This window comes from Pinus tabuliformis, chromosome 4_1, assembly GCF_031772625.1.
Source record: "Pinus tabuliformis cultivar Carrire ecotype Pingquan chromosome 4_1, CPIR1, whole genome shotgun sequence".
In the NCBI taxonomy this organism is placed as follows: domain Eukaryota; kingdom Viridiplantae; phylum Streptophyta; class Pinopsida; order Pinales; family Pinaceae; genus Pinus; species Pinus tabuliformis.
Window position 1 is genome coordinate 173049666 of NC_142303.1, and position 27333 is coordinate 173076998.

General features: G+C 36.5%; 1 pseudogene; it reads right to left on the bottom strand.

Annotated features, from left to right (window-relative positions):
- The window catches only part of LOC149174739 (pleiotropic drug resistance protein 1-like), a 34993-nt pseudogene that overhangs the window by 467 nt on the left and 7193 nt on the right, over positions 1 to 27333 (bottom strand).

The window sequence follows — 27333 nt, forward strand, 5'->3', positions numbered from 1 at the left end:
TCTCCACACCATCCTTTGTATTTCTCCCCTAAATCGTAATAGCTCTCTGTTATGCGTTTGCAATTCCCTATGTCAATCTATTAGTGAGTCATCCTCTCATCGAAATCTTCAACACCTCCAGCAGAGTCATCTATCTTCCTACTGCGATTTCTTCATTACCCATTCAGTCATCACTAAGATTCAGGCAGCCATCTCATCAAATTGGTTACAGAGCATCTCTTCAAATCGGTCTCAGTGCATATCCACTACTCCATATTGGGAGTCGCTGTGCCTCATTCTCTCTTGGGTAGTGATAAGTTGCTTCATGTCAAATATTTCTTTAAAGAAATAACATTCTTCAAAAAACAGCGAAGCAGAGCAAAACAATATCAGTAGAAGGCATACTCAAGACAACAGCAAGAACATTAAGAGCACACACACGAGGAATAGAAGATCTACAAAAAATATAGCAAATCAGTGGATCAAAATGGAATGCAACCCAACTGAAAGAGCTGCAAAAAATAACAGATGCCCCACATGTAGGGCAAATAAATTCATGATAAGCAGGTTCAATGATGCACTCTAGGAACTCAGGTCAGAAATGAGAAGGGAGAACATTTATCAACAAAGAGATATTGATAATTAGAAACCTAGAGGAAGCCATAGCCTATATCAAGTCAATCACTTAGAGTCAGGAAGGGGAAAACTTCGTTCAACAAAGCAAGAAGCATCACTCTCACCAGGAGCAGTCAATGGATCTACTGAAAAATTGAATAATAATGTAATGTACTGCTTGTTTATTTTACTTTTAGGACAGTATGTAAGGCAATATGCCGAGCTAGACAAAAGAATGCATGGAACATTGGATTTCAAGCATAGAAATAGGGATTGTGCTCTCATTTTCATCTTTCTACTTGAATCCAAACCTCATCGATTGTAATAGGGGTATGCTCCTCTTTCTTTTTTGCAATATAATCAATATCCCATCGTGTTAAAAAGAAAAAAAATGAGGGATGGTTTTTGGGCATGTGGTATTGTTGAGCCATGGTATTGGTCCATGATATGTTAGTCACGGTAAAGTGGTGGTGAATATCCAAGGTTAAATTCTTGTTATTGTAAGTATTCCGGTTTTTGTGTGCTTATTAATGAAATTTAAATATGGTTACGAAATTATTATTTTAATTTATATGGTGAAAAGGATCTTAATTTATAGCTATTATTTATATCTTATATATTTTCATGTGATAGAGGTGTAGATATATCTCAAAATTAATTATAATATTTTTTCTTTTAAAATCAATAAAAAAATGTTATAAAATTAAATTTAAATAAAATATTTACAAAATATTTTGAATGTAAAATGAGAGATGGATTTTGGGCATATCGTATTGATGACCCATAGTATTATGACAAAGTGGACGTGAATATCCATAGTTAAACATATTTTTATATGCAAGTTTTTGTGCTTATTAATTAAATTTAAATATGGTTACATAATCATTATTCTATTTTCTAAGGTAAAATGAATCTTAACTTATTTTTGTTACATATTTATTTTAATGTAATATGTATATTGTGATTTTTTTAATTCTAAAAAGTTATTCATAATGTTATTAATAAAAACAAAATTACAATGTAACAAATTTGAATTTTATTATTTTGATTACTTTTAATTTTTTACCGATTTCTCTTCAGCTCTATATTAATTTTAACGGACATGTAAATGTTTACCAATTTATTATAAATGGGACATATTAATATAAATTCAACATATTAAAAATGTTTACAAACTTTCTTACATTACATCTACACATTACCCCTATATTACATTACATCTACACATTATTCCTATATTGGGCTATAGAGGGGCCCCTCGGCAATAATTTCACAACATAACTGATGCTTTGTAATTGAAAATAAAAGGAGATAGTTTAAATTAGATAACTAAAGTAAATAATTATAAGATTACAAATTATTAATAAATAATAATAATTTATTTATTATTATTATTATTTATTGTGGTGAATTGGTAATTTGTAAAAGTAATCTAGATAAATGGGTTTGGAGTATACCTTAAAATTGTTTCTATTTGGCTATCTTATAAATTATTAATAAATAATACTAATTTATTTATTTATTATTATTATTATTGTGGTGAATTGGTAATTTGTAAAAGTAATGCAAATAAATGGATTTGTAGTATTCCTTAAAATTGTTTTTGTTTGGCTAAGAGCTTGTCTTTCTCAAATGTAAGGAAGTAGGTCAATGGCCCAAAACCAAGACTCATCCGATAGGAATTAAAATCTGCCCTTTACAAACCACCAGCGAATAATTCAAGGTGATGTGATTTTCCTTAAATAAAAATGATAAATCAATCTACATTTGTAAATAATAACTAATAATTTAATGACTAAATTAACCAATAATAATATCCCAAATCCTAAGCGAAACTCTATCCAAACCAAACATTAAATTAACATCTAAAATATCATCTTTATTTTTAAGACAAACTCCCTCTCTATACATTAAATAGATAAAAGTGATTTAATGCTTTATTTGTAAAGAAGACACCCTCCCTATACATTAAATGCATCCAAGGCATGAGCGTGAAATTAGTTAATTTCGTTTAAAAAAATTGGGGCTGGGGTAAATAGGAAGGGGCGGTTTGATAATGACCCACATCAAATGAGAGGAGATATATCATATGTATTTATATAAATTTGAAATTGAAAATTTTCAAATAACAAAATAAATATTAATATTATTTTTTCCCTTTATTTTTATATATAATTTTTTTAATTATAATATTTTAAAAATTTGATATTTTCAAGGGTGGTTTGATGGGTAATAATTATGATATAAATTTTTATGTAAAGTATGTGATTGGAAGTCCAAATATGTATTTATATAAATTTGAAATTGAAAATTTTCAAATAACAAATTAAATATTAATATTTTTTTTTCCTTTATTTTTATATATAATTTTTTTTAATTACAATATTTAAAACTTTGATGTTTTCACAGGTGGTTTGATTGCCAATAGCCATGATATGAAACTTTATGTAAAGTATGTGGTTTGAGGTTCAAATCCTCTCACCTCCACATGATTTACCTTGTGGGCTTTGCATGGAGGTGCATATGGGTTTACCTAAAGGCTATAGTGGTAGGAGTTGGAATCAATCTCGTATCACGCGAGAGCCTTGTCCAGTTGTCAATTCCTCTACACACACACACACATTAAGAGACACACATTATTATTATTATTATCCAATTTTAAGGTGAGCCTTGTCTAGTTGTCAATTCCTCTACACACACACACATTAAGAGGGACACATTATTATTATTATTATCCAATTTTAAGGTCACGACCAAGCTAGACACCATATTGTTGTATGAGACCCCTTGTTTGTGGACAAGGGACCTACCTCTGTGTAGTGATTTAGCTGTGCTAAGCCTATGAAGGTATACATACTCTACCCCCTCTAGTTTTTGAACATATGACCTCTTAGGAGGAAACACATGTTCTTAATCGTTAGGTCCATTGAGAGAGAGAGAGAGAGAGAGAGATTTGATTGCAAAATAATTTAACTCATGGAAAATTTATTAAAAAAGAAGAATTCAAATGAATTAAAGTTAATATTCTTATGATAAAGATATTTATGATGATGATGGTTATTAAAATTCATTAAGATTGAATATCTTCGAAATTTTATTTCTATGCTCGAAAAAAAAAAAAAATAAAAAAAAAAAATAAAAAAAAAAAATAAAAAAAAAATTGTTCCAAGATCACCACAATTTTGATTAGTTAAAAGGTCAAGAGGTTGGTCATGTGACAATATTTTGAAATTTAGATTTATTCTTAGTATAAGCTAGACCACCTAAGAGGAAGTGCTTTTCATCTTCAACCCTCTTCGTGTCACAACAGTGAGTCATGAAAGGTTATTTCATCACATGGTGTTTTGGTAATTTTCACCATAAAACTGATGAGAATTTGTTCTTATTCTAGCAATGCTTATTTGCTTCTTTACACTAGTCAACATAGAGAGATACTTTTGATTTTACATATTTGGGTTGATCACCTCCTTATAACATCTTAATTCATTTCCCCCCTCTAACTCTTTATCACCACACAACTATTGGAAATATTGTTGACGTTGATTTCAAAGAGAAGGGGAGACTATAGATGTTCAAGATAAACATTGCAAGATGAAGATTGTTGGAAATACTATTTGGATACCTAGTTTTTTGTTGATGCTCGGTTTTGATACCCTATCTTTGAAGTCATTTTTTACTTTAAATACTTAGATCAAATGGAAGCATAAGATATATGGTTGAATAACTTATTCTGAAACATTTCCAACGATATACAACACCCCCTCTAACTCCATTCGAATGAGGAGATATGAAAGATTATGTCAATATGGTCTAGTAAAAAGGTATAGGTATTCCCAACCAGTTTTACAAGTCAACCCCATAAGTGAACATAGAAACAATACAAATAAGGGATAAATGAGTGAATTTGAATACCATCCAAGCAATAAGATATTTGAGGTGTGCAACAGAAGTTGGCAAATAATCTTGAGGTCTTAAAGGTGGAGCAAAAAATGTAACTTTATGGAGTGAACAAGTCATCTTGGAATTTTTCCTATAAATTTTCTTTTAGGATGTTTCAAACTGTGAAACTTAAAGGAGACGAAGGAAATATCTTTATGCACCTATGTTTCAAAATTTGGTTCATTATAATTTCATAGATATGATCTCATAAAATTAGGGTTTAAGCATGAGGATTTTATAGTGCAACGTATTAGATAACATTTTTGGGAGTAACTGTGTAAAGTAAGTCATTAAGCTACGACCATATCCATTTGTATTAGTCTCAACAAGCCAAATTTCTCATGATTTTGAATAGTCCACATGTCACTCATTGCATTGGGTGATGCTCATAGGGGTGAAGAAGTGAGATTAACACTAGAAAAATAAATCATAATGCATCAAACATCACCTCTAAGGCTTACACTTGGTACTAGCACTACCTAGGAGGTCACCCATCCTAAGATTCTTCTGGATAAAGTGCTCTAGAAATTTTCTACAAATTAGGGTTCTTGAATGCTCCTAAAATATATTTCAAATAAGTCAACTTGTCATTTCTTTCTATAATTTCTCTTCTGGGATGTTTCAGACAATGAAACTTAGAAGATATGGAGGGGAGATCTTCATGAACTTGCCGTAGAAATTTTAGAATTTGTTTCACTTCATTGTGGAAATATTCTCTAAGGAAGTTAGGATTCTTGAATTTTCCTAAAACCTACTTCAAATAGGTTAGCTTGGCATTTTCACTATAGTTTTTCTTATGGGATGTTTGTAACAACCCCTGTTGGAAGTTTGACAACGAATTATGTAAATATGAGTAATAATTGTATTAGTTACTATTAGTTAGTTTTATACCGAAACAATAGTTATGTAACGGAGGAGGCTTGTATAAAACTAGTGAATGCCCGAGAAATGTAATCGTGGAGAATCATTGTTGAATTAATAGAGATTCCAATCCCTTGCCCCGTGGATGTTTCCTTGACACCCTGTTAAGGTTTTACCACGTAAATCTTGTGTTGTTATTTGTGTGTTTGAATTCAGTTTTCCAGTTAGTTATGAGCTTTTCTTGGTCAATGTATAACTGAATGTTTATTTTCTTTCCTCATTTCCCCTATTCGAACTACAATTGGTATCAGAGCGAAGTTAGTTGAGTTGAGGAGTGTGTGATAAAAAAGGGGCAATCTACGTGTGGATCAAAGTGGAAAATCGTGGAGGCTCTGTGTGAAGGCGAGCTCATTGCTACGTGAAGGCAAGCAGAAGAGATTCATTATTGCGTGGAGTGGAGGCTCATTAATTTGCTGCGTGCTGATTAAAAGTTATGAGTGTTGCGTAGACCAGAAATCTACTGCGTGTTAAAGACCTCATCGCTACGTGGAGGCTCATTCTTCTGCGTGTGCGTGAAGCGTGGCTAAGGGTGGCCATTGCTGCATGGGGAGACTCGCTGCCACTATTGAAGAGAAAAGGAGGCTGGTTGAAGAAACAGTTGAAGGAAAGTTGGCTGACTGTTGTGCCCGTTTAGAACCCTCTGTGTCCCAGAACCTGCGTATTTTCTAGATGTTGGCTGACTGTTGTGCCCGTTCAGAACCCTCATCCCACCTGCGTATTTTCCAGACCGCCGCCTGGTGTCTCTGCGTCTGTCAAAGGCTGAGCGTGGAAGCGTGGAATGGTTGGCTGAGCGTGGAAGTGTGGAAAGCGTGGAACAAATTTGCTGTGTGGTTTGGAGCATGAAGCTGTTCTCTGCGTGGCTGAGGAAGCTGTCTAGCAGAACCGGAAGAACCATTATTTGCGTGCTGCGAGTGCTAGTTGCTTGAGGAAACCAGAAATTGAAGAAACCACGGGTATTTCCAGAGGAGTTCAATTAGCAAAATAAGTTCAGGTATGTTTTGTTAAATTTGAAGAGAAATCTTATTTCAGAATTTTTTTTTTCCAGAAATTTGTGGAAAATAAAGGGGTGAATGTGTTTAAATTGAAGAAAAAAACAATTTTTTTTTCATTTAAATTTAAGGAAAGGAAAAAAAGGGGTTTATTTTTCATTAAATTGAAGGAAAGGAAAACAAAGGTTTTTCGTTAACTTGAAGAAAAAGATCTCTTGAAGGGTTGTTTTTTTGAAACAAAGGGGAATATATATATATTTTTTAAACAAAAAGTTTTTTGAAGAAAGGAAACAAGGAAAAATAAACCCTAGTTGAAAGACTGAAGGTTGAAACTCTAGAAAAATGACCAAGATGTCGAATGCAAAATTCAAGGTGGAGAAATTCACCAGAAAGAGCAATTTTTCTCTTTGGAAACTAAAGGTTAGGGATTTGCTTGTGCAACAAGGGTTGCACAAGGCATTAGATGGGGTAACTAAGAAACTTGCAACCATGACTGATTTAGACTGGGAGGACTTGGATGCCTAAGCTGTCAGTACCATTAGGTTATGCCTGGCGAATGAGGTTCTCTTCAACATTGTTGAAGAGAGTATAGCTTTAGGATTGTGGGAAACACTGGAAAAACTCTATATGACAAAGTCATTAACCAATAGAATTTATCTGAAAAGACAGTTGTACAGTCTTCGAATGAAAGAAGGTTCAAAAGTTGCAGAACATTTGAATGTTTTTAATACACTTATATGCCAATTAACAGATATGGAAGTTAAAATTCAGGAAGAAGATAAAGCCATAACCTTGTTGTGTTCTCTACCTGAATCATGGGATCACTTCATAACTTCAATAAGCTTGAGCACTGCTGATTCTTTGAAGTTTGAATCAGTCGTGGGAGCTCTCTTGTCTGAAGAAGTACGAAGGAAATCTAGTACTGAAACAGTTGCATTAGAAGCCATGGTAGCTAGAGGACGCTCAAAGGAAAGAGGAGAAAAACCAAGGGGGTCTTCCAGATCTAAATCGAAGGGAAAGAAGTGTAAGGAAAAATGTTGGCACTGCAATAAAATTGGACACTTGAAGAAAGACTGTTGGAAATGAAAAGAATCCGATAACCCGAAGAAGGAAGCGAATCAGGTCGATTCAGGTATGATAGATGAAGTTTTATCTGCTGAAGAATTATGTATGATAGATGAAACTTCACCTGAATGTAATGTCTCTTAGGGTTTAGAAAGCTGGCTGTTAGACTCTGGTGCTTCTCATCACATGTGTCCACACAGAAATTGGTTTACTTCGTATGAAAATGTAAATGGTAGTTCTATGTTTATGGGTAATAATGTGTCATGTCAGACTGTTGGGATGGGGAATATCAGGATTAAGATGTATGATAACACAGTTAGAACATTAACTAGTGTTAGACATGTACCTGATTTGAAGAAAATTTGATTTCTTTGGGAGTGTTGGATTTAGATGGTTATAATTTTACAGGTCAGGATGGCGTCTTGAAAGTATTTAAAGGAGCCCTAGTGGTTATGAAAGCAGAAAAGGTCGGAAATCTTTATAGGTTAAAAGGAAGTACTCAGGTTATTGAAGCAACGATTGCATCATAAAAGGAAGAAGCAGGTACTCGTCTATGGCATCAACGATTAGGTCATATGAGCAAGAAAGGTCTTCAGATACTGATGAAACGTAAATCTCTTCCCGATCTGAAATCCTTGAAGTTAGATTTCAATAAACATTGTGTGTATGGAAAACAGTGTAAACAAAGATTTAAAGTTGGAAATCATAATAGTAAAAATATTTTAGACTATATTCATTATGATCTGTAGGGACCATCCCCTTTTGTATCATATGGAGGTGCTTTATATTTTTTAACATTTATTGATGATTTCTCTCGTAAAGTTTGGGTATTTATGCTAAAAAAGAAAGTTGATGTATTCAATGTCTTTAAACAATTTAAAGCAATGGTAGAGAAAAGAACATGCAAACCTATTAAATGTTTAAGAACTAACAATGATGGTGAGTTCACTTCAATTGAATTTGAACAATACTGTAAGGATGAGGGAATTATTAGACACAAAACTACTGTTTATACTCTTCAGCAAAATGGTGTTGCTGAGCATATGAATTGGACTCTTATGGAAAGAGCCAAAAGCATGATTAGCAATGCTAACTTGCAAAAGGAGTTGTGGGCAGAAGCAGTATCTACTGCTTGTTATTTAGTTAACAAATCACCTTCAGTAGAAATTAATTGTAAAATTCCTGAATAAGTTTGGACAGGTCAGTCTTGTGATTATTCACATTTGAGGATATTTGGCTGTGATGCTTATTCTCTTATTCCTAAAAATCAGCGTTCAAAATTAGATCCAAAATCGAAATGTTATGTCTTTGTTGGGTATGACTATGCAGTGAAAGGATACAAGTTGTGGGATAATACATTGCAGAAGATAGTCATCAGTAGAGATGTAACATTTGATGAATCTTCTCTTTTAAAATCAAATGTTGAAAGAATTGAACAGGAACAAGTATCGCCAAATCAACGAGTTCAGTTGGAGGCTAGACCTTTCGGTGACAGTCAAAAGGAAGGAGAGACTTTTGGAGAAAAAGGTGTTGAAGACACAAAGGAAGCCGTTGAAGCTTCTGAACCAGTTCAAGTTTCTAAACTAGTTCAACAACTAGTCGCTCTAAGAAGGTCTACAAGGGAAAGAAAAACTCCCAAAAGGTATGAAGATTCTGCTTCATGTTTTTCTTTTATTACTGAAGATGGGGAACCTTCTTGTTATCAGGAAGCAATAGATGATACAAATAGCGAAAAATGGAAAACGGCTATGGAAGAAGAAATGGATTCCTTAGCAAAGAACAATACCTAGGATCTTGTAGAGCTTCCTGAAGGGAGAAGTGTTGTTGGATGTAAGTGGGTCTTCACACTGAAACGAAAAGTTGATGGAAGTATCAAAAGGTATAAGGCGAGACTGGTAGCAAAAGGGTATTCTCAGGTTGAAGGTATAGACTTTCATGAGATTTTTTCTCCAGTTGTAAAACTTGTTTCTATTCGTACTGTGTTGGCACTAACTACATTACTTAATCTTGAGTTAGAACAGTTAGATGTTAAAACAACTTTTCTACATGGTGATTTGAATGAAGAGATATATATGGAACAACTAGAAGGTTTTGTACAAGGTCGCAGTAGAATATTAGTTTGCAAGCTCAGGAAATCATTGTATGGTCTGAGGCAATCTCCCAGACAATGGTACAAGAAGTTTGATTCCTTCATGGTGAGCCAGAACTTTATAAGAAGTGAGTATGATCATTGTGTATACTTCAAAAGTTTCAATGGCATATTCATTATCTTAGCTTTGTATGTTGATGATATGCTTATTGCAAGCAAAAGCATGGAAGAGATCAACAGGTTAAAGGCTCAGCTCTCTAGGACGTTTGATATGAAGGATCTTGGAGCAGCAAAACATATCTTGGGCATGGAGATACACAGAGACAGGAAAAATGGTAAGCTTTGGTTATCACAGCAGAAGTATGTGGAGAAAGTACTTGAAAAGTTCTCTATGAACAATGTGAAACCTGTTAATGTTCCACTAGCTTCCCATTTTAAGCTTTCTTCGGTTTTGAGTCCTAGAACTGATGAAGAAAAGCAGTATATGTCTCATGTACCATATGAAAATGTTGTAGGCAACTTAATGTATGCGATGGTATCTACAAGACCTGACATTTCACATGTAGTTGGAGTTGTCAATAGGTTCATGGAAAATCCAGGTGAAGAACATTGGCGAGTGGTGAAATGGGTGCTTCGATATCTAAGAGGCACAAGTGACCATTGCATCATCTTTAGTGGTGGTGAAGGATCAGTCTGCGGATATGTAGATGCTAATTATGCAGGTGATTTGGACAAAAGAAGATCTACTACAGGTTATGTCTTTACTCTTGCAGGTGGAGCAATTAGTTGGATGTCAAAGCTTCAAGAAACAGTTGCATTGTCCACTACCGAAGTAGAATATATAGCTGCTTCAGATGCCAATAAAGAAGTAATCTCGTTAAAGGGTTTGCTGGATGAGATTGGAAGGATGCAAGAGAAAGTGAATGTACTTTGTGACAGTCAAAGTGCTATTCACTTGGCTACAAATCCTGCTTATCACAGTAGAAACAATCACATTGATGTAAGGTATCATTTTCTGAGACATGTGATCGATGGCGGAAAAGTAGCTCTTCAAAAGGTCTATACGCAAGAGAATTGTGCAAACATATTCACAAAGCCAGTTACAATAGAGAAGCTGCGATGGTGTTTAGCTTCTCTTGGTTTGCAGAAAAGATGATGAATGGGCATGGGCAAGGGATTAGGAAAATTGTTGTCAAGGTGGAGTTTGTTGGAAGTTTGACAACGAATTATGTAAATATGAGTAATAATTGTATTAGTTACTACTAGTTAGTTTTATACCGAAACAATAGTTATGTAACAGAGGAGGCTTGTATAAAACTAGTGAACACCCGAGAAATGTAATCGTGGAGAATCATTGTTGAATTAATAGAGATTCCAATCCCTTGCCCCGTGGATGTTTCCTTGACACCCTGTCAAGGTTTTACCACGTAAATCCTGTGTTGTTATTTGTGTGTTTGAATTCAGTTTTCCAGTTAGTTATGAGCTTTTCTTGGTCAATGTATAACTGAATGTTTATTTTCTTTCCTCATTTCCCCTATTCGAACTACAGCCCCAGGTTAAAAATCCATGTAATAAAGTTAATAAAGGAAAAATAAGACCAAGGTCATGGGACACGTATTCCAACCTGAATCTTGGGAAAAACATCCTAGTGGATGTTCATTTGATTTATTATGGCTAAGGGGAAATTGGCAAAGGCAATGCCAAAAGATTTTAAAAGGCAAGAGCCATTAATTAGCATTTCATTAATGAAAATAAAGGAAATTAGGAGAAAAGGAAGGTGAAAGGTCACAGGTTGCATGTGAGGAGGAAAACCAAGGAAAATTATTGAAATTGAATAAAATAGAGTCCTCATTGATAAAAGGATTTTGAGGATCAGTTCACAACCTTTTTTCAGTTTAATTTTGGAGCTCTCTCTATTCACTCTTCTCTCTCATACTCTTACACACTTAGAGCATTCTTGGAGCATTCTAGCATTGGAGAAAGGAAGGCAAAGGAAGGACAAGAAAACAAAGGAAAGAAAAGATCAAGCAAGGAAGAGTTGGATGAAGTGGCTACAATAGGATTAATTGTAGGTATCGAGTTGCATGTATGATTTCCTTGCTAGTTTTCGCATGCATGGTACATTCATGTGTGTATTTGGTTCTCCTGCTATCATTGGCGTGTGTTTTTTGAGGTGTGACAGTGTTTTTCATCCTTGCCTTGCCATTTCCGGATAGCCATGGTGTGATGGGGTTATTTTACATGGTTGAGCTAGATTGTCATATGGTTTCAAAGCTAAGTGGAATCCCTCGACTGATAATGGCTGGATACACAGTAAAGCCTAAGGGCGGATACAGGAAAATTCCTCACGGTTTAGGTGGAGACATTCAAAGGCATCCATGCTTGTTTAGGGCCTAGTGATCCCTTGACCAGTATATGGCGAGATTGTGGTAAAGCTTGTACTGTATGTTTCTTTGTTTGGGACTAGGAATCCCATGAATGGTAATGATAGGATACATTGTAAATTCTAGGATATAGATAAGGGTTTCAGGCCTAGGAATCCTGTGACCAATAATAGCAGGATACATGGTAAATCCTGAGGAAGCCTTGGTTGGTTTTCTGCGAGTCCCATTGATCAAGAGCTCAAAATTTGTCAAAAATTCAGAGTGTCATAATTTTGATAAGCTTAGTTTCATATCGAAGAGCTCATCATTCTGAATCCAATGGCACAAATGAGACTCAAATCCGAGCTCGTCTACAAAAGTTAGAGAAAGTCAAAGTTTAGGGTTGACTTGATGACATGGCAAGATTGGATGACATGGCATAGCCCTTCAGTGAATGAGGAGGCACCAAGTGGTAGCCCTCCATTGGCCCTCGCATATCGCATATCATAGCGGCAAGTGGTTCGGGTAAAGAATCAGACCCTGACAGAGCTTAGGTGCGATGCTAAAGAATCGGCCCCCGGTGCAGAGGGTTGCGATGTGATATATTGCAATCGCATATCGCACCTGGTACCCGCCAATATGTATATATATGATACATGGATTAACGCCAATTGCAATGAGACCCCAGATATAGGATTTTATATGTCACAGTTTAAGTCCCCATCGGGTCCGCCGATATCGCATCGCACAACATTCCGCCGTTAACATTGCGAAATGTGATAGACTGTCTGGATGCAATATTGTTATACGTTGTATTTTATAACCTTGATGGTTCCGCTGCTATCGTAGTGTATGGACTTTGATATCCACTGAGGGAAAGTGTCGATTGCGATGAGCAATGAGTTCCAATAGAGATAAGACCTTGGATGCTATTTTTTATGCATTGAGGTTTATAATCCCGACGGGTTCGTTAGATCGGCGATCATAGTTTATGAAGGAGTGTTAACAAGACCGTCCCTCCACCAATAGCTGATTGCGATTGTGATATTCGACAAGCTGCAAAACCGTAGCCTTTTTTTCCAGACCACCACTCTGCATGCGACCACTTGGGCCTTAACTGCGAGATAGGCGGGAATGATGGTGGAACCATTGATTTCAACAGAACTGCCAGTTTTAATAGCGAATAATGAATTTAACTGGCAGTAAGCCAAATTTGGAGGAGAAAATTGTGGAAAGACTGGCAGAAGTCATAACTAAGGCAATTTTCGACCAAATGGGATGCAAAAAGAGGCTATATTTCCATTTTTGGACATTCTGAACTCATTGGAATAGGTTTCAGGATCAAAGGAGCACTTCTGGATAGGCTTTTTGTAAAGTGAAGCCTATGGGTGCCCTGGTCAACCAGAGTGTTGATTCAGTTTATGGAGGAGTTCCAAGATGGAGATGACCTTGCAGGGGTCTTCCAGCCTCCATATGTTTTCTGCAGCAGCCATTACAACAGTGTTGTAGCTTTATTTATTCTTTGCTCTATATGTGTATGGAGAAAGAGAATTGTTTAAGTACTTCAAGTGGATTGTAGTACTGTTTATGTTCTTGGAAGTTGGAGTATGGGGTCTTGGTGTAAGATGCTTGTGTTTGCTAAATATTTACATGTTTAATTGTAGGTTAACATGTGTATGGAGTGAGAACTTTTGTAGGAAGTTGTTTCTTTGAAGGAGAAACTAGCCATTCCATTTAAACAGATTATGTACTCTTCTTTTCTTGATATTGAGCATAATGAGAAGGGGTCATGCCTTTAGAGCCGATCCAAGGAGATGTAACATAGGAGGGGTGAACTCCTTTATCAATGGTTGTTGTATTATTGTTTGATACATGCTTCTATTCAATGTTTTGGTTTCAAGTTTTAAGTTTTCTTCATGAAACTAACTTAAGTAAAAACACATCAAATTCATGCTTTTACTTGCTATTTTGGAGTCAAACCTCAAGCAGATTTTTATATTCTAATAAGGGGAATTAGCACAACATTACTAATCTGACCCAATTTAGATCAGGTTGGTATTAGAGCTATGGTTTTGCTTTATGAAAGGAGGAATTGAATGTTGTTTGCAAGTGAATGTGTTTTGAAGCTCATTGAGGAGAAGGTTTTGGAAAGGAGAGAAATATTGTTACAATCTCTACCACCAAGTTCTACCTCAAATTGTAGTAGAAGCTTCAAGAAAATCATGTCCCAAGGAGGAGAGCCTGCAAGAATGTTAGAGGATGTGAAGGCTTTTAGAAAGGCTTTCTTAGACATGGCAGAAATGGTGAAAGTCCTCTATGAAGAGAGGAATACCAAATTGCAAGGTGAAAGCTCTAGACCTCCAAGAGGAGAATGTTCTCCAAGGGAAGAAGGTAACAAGAATGGTGATAAAGCACCATCTTCTCCACAATATTCATATTTTTCTACAACTATTATGCAAGATGCTAGTGTAGAAAGTCCATCTGAGAAGGTAGATGGACAAGTTTGTACCTTTTCGCCACATGATGTGGAAGATGAGGTTCTATCAGCACACAAACCTGAGGAGATGAAAGAAGAGAGCCAAAGAGTCCAGGAGGACACATCTCGAATCAAAAGGGAACTGAAAACATCTTCGTGTGTAAATCGAAAGATGAAGCAAATGGTAAGAATTTACATGCTTCTTCCTTATGTGAAAGTATTGATGTAAATTCATTTGCAGCCTTTGAAAAAAATAGTAAGGGCATTGGATCCAAGCTCTTGGCCATGATGTGTTACAAGGGAGGAGGCCTTGGAGTAAACTAGCAAGGCATTAAAAGTCCAATTGAGGCCAAGGAGAGGCCTAAATACTGAAAACATCTTAGTGTCTCAATCTAAAGATGAAGCAAATGGTAAGAATTTACATGCTTCTTCCTTATGTGAAAGTATTGATGTAAATTCATTTGCAGCCTTTGAAAAACACAGTAAAGGCATTGGATCCAAGCTCTTGACCAAGATGTGTTACAAGGGAGGATGGCTTGGAGTAAACTAGCAAGGCATTAAAAATCGAATTGAGGCCAAGGAGAGGCTTAAAAATGAAGGCTTAGGCCATGTTGCAAAAGAAGAGTGGTATTATAGCGATAGTTCATGGATATCGTGTTCCTTTTGCTGTAAGAAAGGAAACAAGGAGGAAAGATGTTGGGAGTTTCATCCAGAAATGGTTCCTGCTTGGTTCCTCAAGTGTAAGGAGGACTTTCAATGAAATAAGTCTCCAAAGATAGATGTAAAAACTAAAGAAGAAGGAAAGCCGAGTTCTTCTTGCCACGCAAGTTCCTCATGCATGTAGTGTAAGCCAAAGGACAACAAACAAAGGTATAACCATTCTATTAATTCGAATGATGTTCATGATGGAAAACAACGTGCAAATTTGAATAACATGTAGGACAACAAACAAAGGTATAACCATTCTATTAATTCGAATGATGTTCATGATGGAAAACAACATGCAAATTTGAATAACATGTTGAGGAAAATGTTTCCATACACCTTTTTCCTTTCATCTAACCATTGTGTAGATAAGTGCGATAAAAGGAAAGCAATCATCAAGAATATGTTTATGTCTACTGGAATTGAGACCGAAAGGAGAAAATCTCATCCAAGGATAAAGGCAAGTAAGCCAAGAGGAGCTCAAAACAAATTATGTACTCACTGCTATATCAGTGGACATTGGGTCGAGAAGTGTTGGAAATTGTTTCCACAACTTCATCCTAGTAAGGGCAAGCAAATCACACAAGCACCAGAAGAGGAAGTGACAAACGAAAAAGTGGTGCAAGATGTGACCATCCCTGAAGCAGATTCAGAAGAAGAGAAATTTCAAATAGAGGATTCATTTACCTGGTTGGGTAAGAAATGGGCGGACTATTTGTCAAGCTGAAGTTTATAAGTTTTTGTTTTGCACTAGTTGCATATCCCCATAGTTGGGTAACTTGTAAAAGTGATGTTCATAAATAAATCGCTTATATGCAACAACGTTTTCTTTAAGCATTATAATGCCAGTTTGGCTTGTTGATAGTCAATTTGAATGGAAAATTTGGGAGTCAAGTTCATTCCATTTTATAAAATGCATTTCTATTTGTAGTTCAAGAAAGCATTTTAAAACTGCTGTATGAGTAGTTGCAACACATTTATTATGTTCCAAATGTGTGTAGCACTCAAGTTATACAAGTATTCACTATGTGAAGCTTGTTTGGGATCATTTGGCAAAGTCTTTTAGGATCTTATACTTGATAAGTATTTTGTAGATAAGAAATTCCAAGGTTCTCATCTTCTTGGAATTCTTCTTGGGAAGGTGTTGATGCCTCGAAAATCGCTGCAACAACATCGGAGAAAACCACCTAGTCCAGACCTTAAAGGCAGCTCCTTTTCCGTTTGGTGTGGTGGCTCCGACTGGAAATAATGGGACCAGTTTCCCAATTGTTTGTAGATGGGATGGATAAGTGGTTGATTCTCTAATATCTAATGATAATGGATGAACGATTTAATCTAAAAAGTAAAATTATAAACAACTATCCTATCCTGGGAAATTTCTGCTTTAGTGTAACATTTGATGATCTTTATCTACAAACAGGCATATAGATGACTCTATTGGTAAACAAAGATATTTATTCATATGTTAATCATTTTGTTGAAGTAGTTGAACGAAGTAATCATTAAAACATTATTACATTATTTTTCATATATATCATTGACATAAATATGATTGAAAGAATAACACTCCTTAGACATTCAATAGTGATAAGTATAAGGACTGTTGTTAAAACACATACATATATCCAATGATAGCAAGATTAAATAAATGCTAATTCACATGAAAGAATGAAGCAAAAGCATAGATAATAGTACCATATGTTATTTGGATCACTCCCGATATCAATCGCATTCAGATTCCTTCTTCTAACTTAGAAACACTTCCATAACAAAGCAATAGTGCATATCTCATCAAAGCTTTCTTCGTTAAAATTCAGAATATTGGCCCAGTCTTCATAAAAATATATCAGAAGCACAATAGTGTGACTTACTGATTTGAGTTTATACAAAAACTGAGGACCCTTTCTAAAGACAATGAAAGGGTCTATAAATACTATCTAAGCTAACTAATTATGAAATAAAAATGCTATTAGGTGGTATAACTAAATCATGAGAATCTCCTCGAAATAGGCCTGTTTGCAGTCGGCAACATGATTCATTGTTTCGGCTGATCTTCCTTTGGCTTGAGCTGGCAGATAGCAATCATTGGTTGCAATTCTGGAGGGTGACTCAGACGAGAATGCAGTTGGGCTGAATATGTGGCATCATGGATTTCGAGAATCATGCAACCGATTGCATCGGTTAAAAATTTTAGTGCTGCTCTTTGACTGTATGGTTTAGCTAGGAAAAACCAAAAGGTATCCCAAGTTAAACTTTGGATGTCGGCGATTAATCTTTCGTTCTTCTCCAATTCATGATTGTATGTTTGTTCCAATACTTTGGCTGATGGCAATTTACCTGGAGTGCACTATGAAATCAATTTAGACAGATAAAGATTATCATTGATTAAGTCAATTAAATTACTGGTTGCTGATCTGCATCTTGAGGTTTCTCTTTCTGCTTTCATCAATTGTGACTGCCATTCTAGGAAAAGAATCTCTTTGTGTGACTCTAGAATTTTAGGCAGATTTGCGGCTTGCCCTTCACTAGTTTCTTGCCAAGCAAGAAAGTTGGTTAAAGTCTCATCGGCCTATTCCAAATCCTGCCTAGTGTCGACTGATTTGTCAATTATTGATGAAGTGATCTCACAGAAGGGCTCAACAAGGGAAATATTATGACACAACAATTTTAGCTGTTTAACCAATGCTTTATTGATATGGAGAGCTTCGGACCTGAAGTCTGCTGGTTGAGGAAGACTCTTGAACTTTTCTACTTGGTGTGACAGTTGAGCGATTTGCTCATCTTTTGTCTTATTTATTTGTTCATTCATTATCTTCAGCTTGGCCAATGCTTCGGATAATTCTTTTTGTTTTTGTACTGTGCTTTGGTCTATCCTCTGCTTCTCTTTGAGCAATTTCTCATTTAATTGGTTGTTTATCTGTTGCTGTGTTGATAGCTGCTGTTCTAACTGTTCTATTTTTTGCTGTCTTTCGGATACCTGTGACTGTAATGAAACAATTGTTTGGTCTTTTTCCTTAAGTAAATTGCTTACTTCCGATGCTTTATCCATAGTAGCTGCCGAGTAGGCTTCGACATACTGAGAAAGTTTTGTGAGGTCTTCGGAAGGATTGAATTCTTCTTTCCATACCACATTAGCCATCTCTGTTTATACTGGTAAAAGGGAAGATTGATCAAGTATTTTCCTTTTCCTTTGTCTTTTTACTACAACCCTATGTTTGGGACTGTAAAAGACATCTAATGGTGGTATGTCTTCTATCTGCAAAACAATTTGATCGGATGGATCCTTAGGAATTATTTCTACATCTTTTCTGGTGGGTAGGCCGCTGGTTCCTTCAATTGGAATCGTAGTTGTTGTTGTCTCCTGACCAATTATTACTTGAGGTGTGCTGAAACCTTGTGCACTTTCAGGATTGCTTATAATGGAATCAAATTGTTGCCATTCTTTAAGGAGTTTGGGATCAATCTGAGTATCTATATCGATATGTTCACTGTCGTGTTCCTTTTCTTTCTCCTGTTCTTTCTCTTATTCTTTCTCCTATTGTAGCTCTTTTCCTTTCTCGGGAATCTTCTCCATAGCAGAAGGTTTGTCAACAATTTGCTGTTTAGGCTCGCTTGACTGGATTGTTGGGGTGGTAGCTAATAAGTCCAGAGGCAGAGTTTGCAACCTCTGTTCTCTAAGCCTATTGAATTCTACCAGCCCTTCATCTTTATATCTCATTTTGGCCAATGTTTTTACCTAAAATAATGATTCTGCTGAGGAAAACAGGTCATCAAATTCATCTTTTTCATGATCAAACTTTGTGAGTTTGGCTTGTTCAAGAACATTATAGGAAACTTTCCTTGGATCATATTGCCTGTTAGGAATGGTTGCAAGATTGAGCATGTTTATTTTTCCTGCCTCCTTTTCTACATGTTTGTAATCATGTAGAGTGTAAACACCGCATCTCAAAGGAAATGTAGGCCACGCCTGCTTTTTAGAATTCCTAAGAGTTTTGGATGTTCCTATTGTTGTTATCTGGTAGGCCAATTCTCGAGATAACAGCTTATCAGGTACATACAGAGGAAGGACATGGGGTCTTGCAAGACTACCATAAACCCTTATATATGTGAACTTTTCTTCCCCGAACCAATTTCCTATAGCAGTCAAGTCGATCCCTACTTCCTTGGAAATCCTTGGGGAAGGCTTATAAAAAATAGCATAGTAGATAGGCAACATGAAACCATTACATATTTGGTACAAATGGTCTTTATAGTAAGCCTTCCATAACATTTAATGATAAATGTGGATTGGCTTAGGGTCCTAGGGAGTCCATCTCCACCCGAGTACCGGATATTCAGAATTAAAGCAAAGAATATCCATAATATAAGCACTGTAATAAAAAGGGGGAATGGTCCTGGTGGTTTTGCGTGAATTTGATCTAAATTCAAGAATTGCAGTGGCTAATTTGTCGGACAATATGTTTGCCCAATCCATCACATAACTATTGACCACTGCTTCCATTAAAGGAACCATTTCAATAGTGAACTTTGTAGAGTCATGCATTCCCCACATTCTACACATCATTGCCCCAGCATAATAGTAAGAAGAAGACAATGATTCCACAAAGTACTTACCTGATGATTCATGTGTGTTCTTTGCGGGATTCTGTCTCCACTGCTTAATTGGGGCCAATTCAGTCTCGTTCTCGTCTGCGAACTTTTCAAGGAAGGCTTTGTTGTATATCATTTCAGGTTCAGGTAAGTGATACATCTTCCTTAAGTCATCAGGCTGAAATGAGCCAAAAATCCTTCCGTTAATTGTGCAAAATGTTCTATTTGAAACTGGAATTTCTTCTACCACCCATCTCACTACATCAGTGTATGGAAGAATTTTCTCACGCGCTGCTATCTTGTGCAAATATGAATCAGCTAAATATTTGAGGGAAGCTTCCGATTTATTAGTTGAGTTTGCAGTAGCTTCTTCTGATACTTCCTCAGGCTCCTCTGCTTAAATTAAATTGTAGATGCTTTGCCAACTAGTATTTCCAAGGCTGAGGCACGTAGTGTCTGAGATTAACCCTTTTTTTCTTGGTCCTGGATCATTGGCTGGCTGCACTGTTGATGTAGGAGCCGCTGCTGCTACGGATTTCTTTGATTTCTTTCCCATTTGTTTCAAATTCGTTATTTCGGCAGAGTTCTGCACAAGCAATGAAACCAACGTGATACAGAGAATAGCTAGTATGAACCAATATTATGTCGATTAGCGGATAATAATTGATTATATTGAAACTGCCGCAGATACAATCAAAAGGAAAATCTCGCCATAACTTCTTTATTGATTAGTCGTTTAACCTGTCAATCATGGTAAAGGAGGTTTTAAATGCCCATCATGTCGTTTATATGGTGAATGATTCATTCAAGCATGGCTTAGATTCTTTGACAGATAATCAGAAGTAAATCGCAATCGGAGATTGGTAACGTGAACGAAAAGGCTTTAATATTTGTCCAAAATATCTTCCGATCACCGAAAGGTGATACAACGCATGCAAGCCTTTTAAATATGTTTTCGAAACATGCGCCTTGATTTAATGCATCACAATCGGGGATGGGTTCGGGTCATATTACTTATGCCATTGCAACTTCGCCGATCGCCGATTGCGACACGCCTTATCGCATTGGAGGATTTGAATGTGCCATTAATCATGTGTTGGGTTGTTACCGCCGATTGCCGATAGCGATATCGCATTGGAGAAATGAGGGAGGCTCTTTCATTATACTTTGTGATTTTCCTTTCCCGATATCCGATAGTTATTTGCTTTTCAGATCGGAGTAAGTCAATGGGTCTTTATATATGTTTTCCTTATCATTGCGATATGCGATCTTGCGATCGCTTTATCGCAATAACAAAGAACTTTATATTTATTTAAAAGACCGACTTTATTTCTATTCAAAAAGGTTTATTTTAAAATATATCATTTCCATTGAACCTTTTGATGAGGGTTTTTCTAATGATGGGTTAATACCAATTTATTCACATGTCTAAGTTTAGAAGGGACCCATTTCATATTATGATTTTTTAAGTAAAAATTTTATGAAATGGGGGGTTTGTTGTACAACACAACAGAAGGATGTTGTTGTGGATGGCCATAGTGACATGGATAGGTCGAGAAGAACATCAAACTTGAATTCTTTGGTCGCATAACGAAACATGTAATTTGCAAGATATTGTACGACAGGTTTCAGGGGATGCAAGTGTCATCTCATCGCTTATGGCTCTAGAGAACAAAGGTGAAGGAGAAGGAATGATGACCTGTAGGATAATTTTGGTGTAGAAAAAGTACATAGCAGTGGCAGATTATGTAAACTTTTGGAAACCAATTTTTTTTAGTGGGGAAGAGTGATAAGCAGCTCAAAATTTGTCAAAAATTCAAAGTGTCATAATTTTGATAAATTTAGTTTCAGATCGAAGAGCTCGTCATTCTGAATCCAATGACACAAACAAGACTCAAATCCAATCTTGTATGCAGAAGTTAGAGCAAGTCAAAGTTAAAGGTTGACTTGATGACATGGCAGGATTGGATGACATGGAATAGCCCCTTAGTGAATGAGGAGGCACCAAGTGGCAGCCCACCATTGGCCCTCGCATATCGCATATCGTAGCAGAAAGTGGTTCGTGTAAAGAATCGCCCCCCGATAGATCTTAGGTGCGATGCTAAAGAATTGGTCCCCTACGTAGAGGGTTGTGATGCGATATATTGCAATCACATATCACACCTGGTACCCACCGATATGTATATAAATGATACATGGATTAACATTGATTGCGATGAGACCCCAAACGCGGGATTTTATTTGTCACAGTTTAAGTCCCCGTTGGGTCTGCTGATATCGTATATCACAACATTTCGTTGTTAACATTGTGAAATATGATAGACTGCCCATATGTGATATTGTTATACGTTGTATTTTATAACCCCAACGGGTCCACTGCTATCGCAGTGTATGGACTTTGATATCTGCCGAGGGAAAGTGTCGATTGCGATGAGCAATGAGTTTCAATAGCGATAAGACCCCAGATGTGATGTTTTATGCATTGAGGTTTATAATCCCGGCTGGTCCATTAGATCGACGATCACAGTTTCTGAAGGAGTGTTAACAAGACTGTCCCTCTGCCGATAGCTGATTGCAATTGCGATATCTGACAGGCTGCAGAACCATAGCCTTTTCCGCTGGACCACCACTCTGCATGTGACCACTTGGCCCTTAACTGTGAGATAGGTGGGAATGATGGAAAAACTTTTGATTTCAGTGGAACCGCTAGTTTTAACTGCGGATAATGAATTTAACTGGCAGTAAGCCAGATTTGGAGGAGAAAATTGTGGAAAGACTGACAAAATTCATAACTAAGGCAATTTTTGACCAAATGGGATGCAAAAAGAGGCTAGATTTCCATTTTTGGACATTCTGAACTCATTGGAATAGGTTTCAAGATCAAAGGAGCACTTCTGGATAGGATTTTTGTAAAGTGAAGCCTATGGGTGCCCTGGTCAACCAGAGTGTTGATTCAATTTATGGAGGAGTTCCAAGATGGAGATGACCTTGCAGGGGTCTTCCAACCTCCATATGTTTTCTGCAGTAGCCATTACAATAATGTTGTAGCTTTATTTCTTCTTTGCTCTATATGTGTATGGAGAAAAAGAATTATTTAAGTACTTCAAGTGGATTATAGTACTGTTTATGTTCTTGGAAGTTGGAGTATGGGGTCTTGGTGTAAGATGTCCGTGTTTTCTGAATATTTACATGTTTAACTGTAGGTTAACATGTGTATGGAGTGAGAAATTTTGTAGGAAGTTGTTTCTTTGAATGAGAAACTAGCCATTCCATTTTAGCAGCTTATGCACTCTTCTTTTCTTGATATTGAGCATAATGAGAAGGGGTCATGCCTTTAGAGTTGATCCAAGGAGATGTAGCCCAGGAGAGGTGAACTCCTTTATCAATGGTTGGTGTATTGTTTTTTGATACATGCTTCCATTCAGTGTTTTGGTTTTAGGTTTTAAGTTTTCTTCATGAATCTAACTTAAGAAAAAACACATAAAATTCATGATTTTACTTGCTATTTTGGAGTCAAACCTCAAGCACATTTTTATATTCTGATGAGGGGAATTAGCAAAAATCTTCTGCAATTCAGATCACCCACATTCATGCTTGGAATATGGCACGGGGGTGATTGGCTGAAATAAAGATTTGGTTCAGTGCAATCTATGGTTGAGTGGTACGTGTAAGTATCTAACTTGGGTTGATTTTGCATATGTTAAATAAAGATCTTTCCCTATTGTATTTCATGAGCAAATGTGCTTGTTATTATGTGGCTTTGATGGTTGTTCTATCATTGATGTTTCTATACTTATATGTTCATTAGAAGCATGGTTTACAATAAACTTTGGTTATTGTTCTCATCATGTTTTGATTAGTAAATGAAATGTGAATGAATGAATGACATAATAGATGATAATGCAGCTATTGTGAGAGGGCATCAAACCTTCTTGACGAATCTCAAATAAGTATGAGGTCCCTATGTTTAGATGTGTTTATATGGCCTATGCATTACATGTTTATGATGTGTTTGATGAAATGCCTGTCATGGTTAGGATGAGTCTTGCTAGTTCCTGGTTCAAGTTTTTCATTATAGGCCTTCTCTTCTTGTTATTTATCATTTTTGAGAATTGCATCAAGTCCTGAGCAGAGGCCTGAGTCCTAGCATGAAAAAGTGGCTCAGATTTCGGGGTTGCTAGCAGAGAACTACTTGAAAAAGATTGCAGTCACACAGAGGCCTTGCTATGGGAGTGATTGGGGGCTTCCAATCACATGGAGGGATTTTCATGGGAGCGACTAAGGGTCTAGTTCAATCAAAAGGAAAGTTAACTCAGGGGTTGGGCACCTAGAGTGGTTGGTTAGCCTATGGGGTTCATGTAGCTCTTGAGGAAGGTCAGTTTGGTTTTGGTTTTTCGATTCCACTTCTTTAACTGTACTTGTGGAGTTGAATCATATTACAGTAACTCTTTGTCACATTTTTACCCTGGTGGACTGGTTAGATTGGTTAAATGTGGGAGGAGGGTATTACAGAGTGGGATCAGAGCATGGTTCACCCCTTGGACTAGATGGGTGGAATATGGTTGTCATGCATACATGTCAATTGAATATGCATTTTTTATGTATGTTTATTGTCTATGTGGATGTATGCATGCATTGCCATGGTTATAGTTTTCGTGCATGGGGTCATGGCATGCAATTGGTATGTTCATGCATGATAACTGGATGATGATTGAGATGATGTTTATATACTACTATGATTATGTTTATATATGTATTGTGCTAATCTCGTTGGTCTTATAGACGATATATCCACCCCTGAACTATACTGAGGTATGTTGATTATGTTTATATTTTGGTTTAGATGACAAGATATACTTGCATGAATAAGAGCAAAGATTAATAGAAAGATGGTAGACTTGGGTTCACGAGATTCTCCCTATAGGTCAGATGTGAAACATGGTGATGAGTACTCCCCTCACAGAGTAGACACTTTACGAAGTTTGAAGGTAGAAATAAGAAGTTGCAAAGCGGATAATGAAAAGATAATTTAGTCACAGGAGAGACTTTCTAGGGAAAATGAGAAATAAGGAGAGGTTGATGTAATGATTCTTTAGAGCTTGTCAAACTTGCAGAGGAAGGGACCTCTTAGGATCAATCATGGATAAGAGGAAAGGACTAATGGAGCCTATGGTAGCAGATCTCATGATGGACATAGGTCAGACATGGATGATACCGTCAGGGATGGCAGATTCTTGGATACACCTGATAGGAGAGGTAGTGGACATGGGCATTATTCTAGTTCTGGTTCAGACATGTACCATGGTCATCATCACCATCATTTGTATAGGAGGAGTGACAAGGGATATTTGCAGATGAGTTCAAGAAATCCAAGCCACCTACATTTGATGGAGAAATGAAGAAGTCATAGGATGCAGAAGCTTGGTTGCTTGGAATGAATAAGTTCTTCAGATTGCATGATTACTCAGAGAACATGAAGGCCAAAATAAATACGTTCAATCTTAAAGGTAAAGAAAATATTTGGTGGGAAGACGTGAAGAATGTTAGAGGCATTTAGGAAGAGGAGTTGACTTGGAGGGAGTTTGAAAGACTTTTCAGGAAGAAGTATCTATCAGAGAGATACTATGATGACAGGGTGAAGGAGTTCTATGAGTTGAAGATGGGATCTATGACCGATGAGGAGTATACTAGTAGATTCTTGGATTTGTTGAGGTATGTGCCTTATTTGAAGGAGGAGAAGGCGAAGATTCAAATATTCATCAGTGAGTTTTTGACAGCATTCAAAGATAGGATCAAGTTTGATGAGCCTAGATCATTAGAGGAAGCCATCAGAAAGTTGAAATATTGTTATGAGCAATCAGAGCATAAGAAAAAATCTCAGCAAGGTTGGAAAGGGAAAGATAAATCTAAGCGTAAGTGGCCACTAAAGCAAACAAGACCTTAGGATACGGGGGTTCCTTACAATAAGTTTAATGCAGTCAAACATGGACATGGGTTCACAACCCTAAGGGCATTAGAATAAAGGTGAGGGTAAGGGATAGTTGAAATGTTGGATATGTGGCAAGGAGCATCTCAAGAAGGATTTTTCGTTGTATCAGGGTGGTAGGCCTAAGATATATAGTGCATAAGAAGCACAAATAGTTTGGGATGTTGGACAAAGCATTCCTCAAATCTATGCTACATTGGATAATAGGTAGGAGGATCACCGAGCATCTATTATCGAGATGGACAATAAGCTTTATGATCAAGTTGTTTCTATTTTGATTGACCCTAGATATAATTATAGTTATGTTAATCCTAACCTGGTGGATAAGTGTGGTTTGAATAAAGAAGTACACAAAAAATATTGGTTAGTACATTTGGCTACAGGTACAAAGAAAAGAGTTCATCATTGGGTAAAAGCTTGTGCATTTGAGTTGAATGGTATGCCTAGATCAACACATTTGAATGTGCTTCCATTTGGATGATACAATATGTTGTTGGGTATGGATTGGTTGTATCTTCATAGGACCAAGATGGATTTTTATGACAAGGCTATATAGTGCTTGGATGACAATGGAGAACAGAGGATCTTGCAAGGTAAGAAGAAGGAAACATCAGTTATAATGGTTACATCTATGCAGACGAAGTGTAGTCACAGGAAAGAATGTGTATTATTTCCAGTGCATATTTATAGTGATAAGAGTGAGGATGTTGAGGATGCAGAGGTATTTAAATAGGTATATGGTTTTATAGTAGTTTCAGGATGTGTTCCCAGTAGAGATTTCAGAGTTATCACCTCACAGGGAAGTGCACTTTTCTACTGAGTTGGTACCAAGGGCGACACCAACATCAAAAGCACCATACAAGATGAGCACACCATAGTTAGTGGAATTGAAGTTGCATTTGAAGTAAATGCTTGACAAGGGATACATTAGTCCAAGTATATCATAGTGGGGTGCACCAGTGTTGTTTGTGAAGAAGAAGGATGGTACTCTCAGACTGTTCATTGATTATAGGCAGTTGAACAAGGTGACCATTAATAACAGTTATCCATTGCTGAGGATTGATGATTTGTTTGACCATTTGAAGGGAGAAACGGTGTTCTAGAAGATTTATTTGAGATCAAGACATCATCAGGTATGCATTAAATAAGAGGACATACACAAGACTGCTTTCTGGACCAGATTGTTGTCATTATGGCTAATGTGTTGTCCTCGATGGCTAGATAAATATGTCAACATTATGGTAGAAGGATGATTATACTGGTTGGTACGGATGTGTCAGAGAGAATGGACAATGAAATATCAGTTTAGAGATAGAAGAATGATAAAGGTAAAGTTTGAGAAAGTATACGCAGGTCCTGTGAAGCAAGGTCGCGTACATATGCATGTATGATGAAGAAAAGTCGCGTACATAATCTGCACCATGGTATTGACCCATATTAATGGGCGTGACAATGGACATTTGATCCCATCAAAGAATACCAATGGAATTACTAAGGGATTGGCCTAAGGTATTCGCTAAGACTAAATCTATATAGGGATATGGAGATCAAAATGTTAGGTGTGAAAGTGATGTGTTATTGATGAATGATTTGATCTGAAATAGGTGTGCACCAAG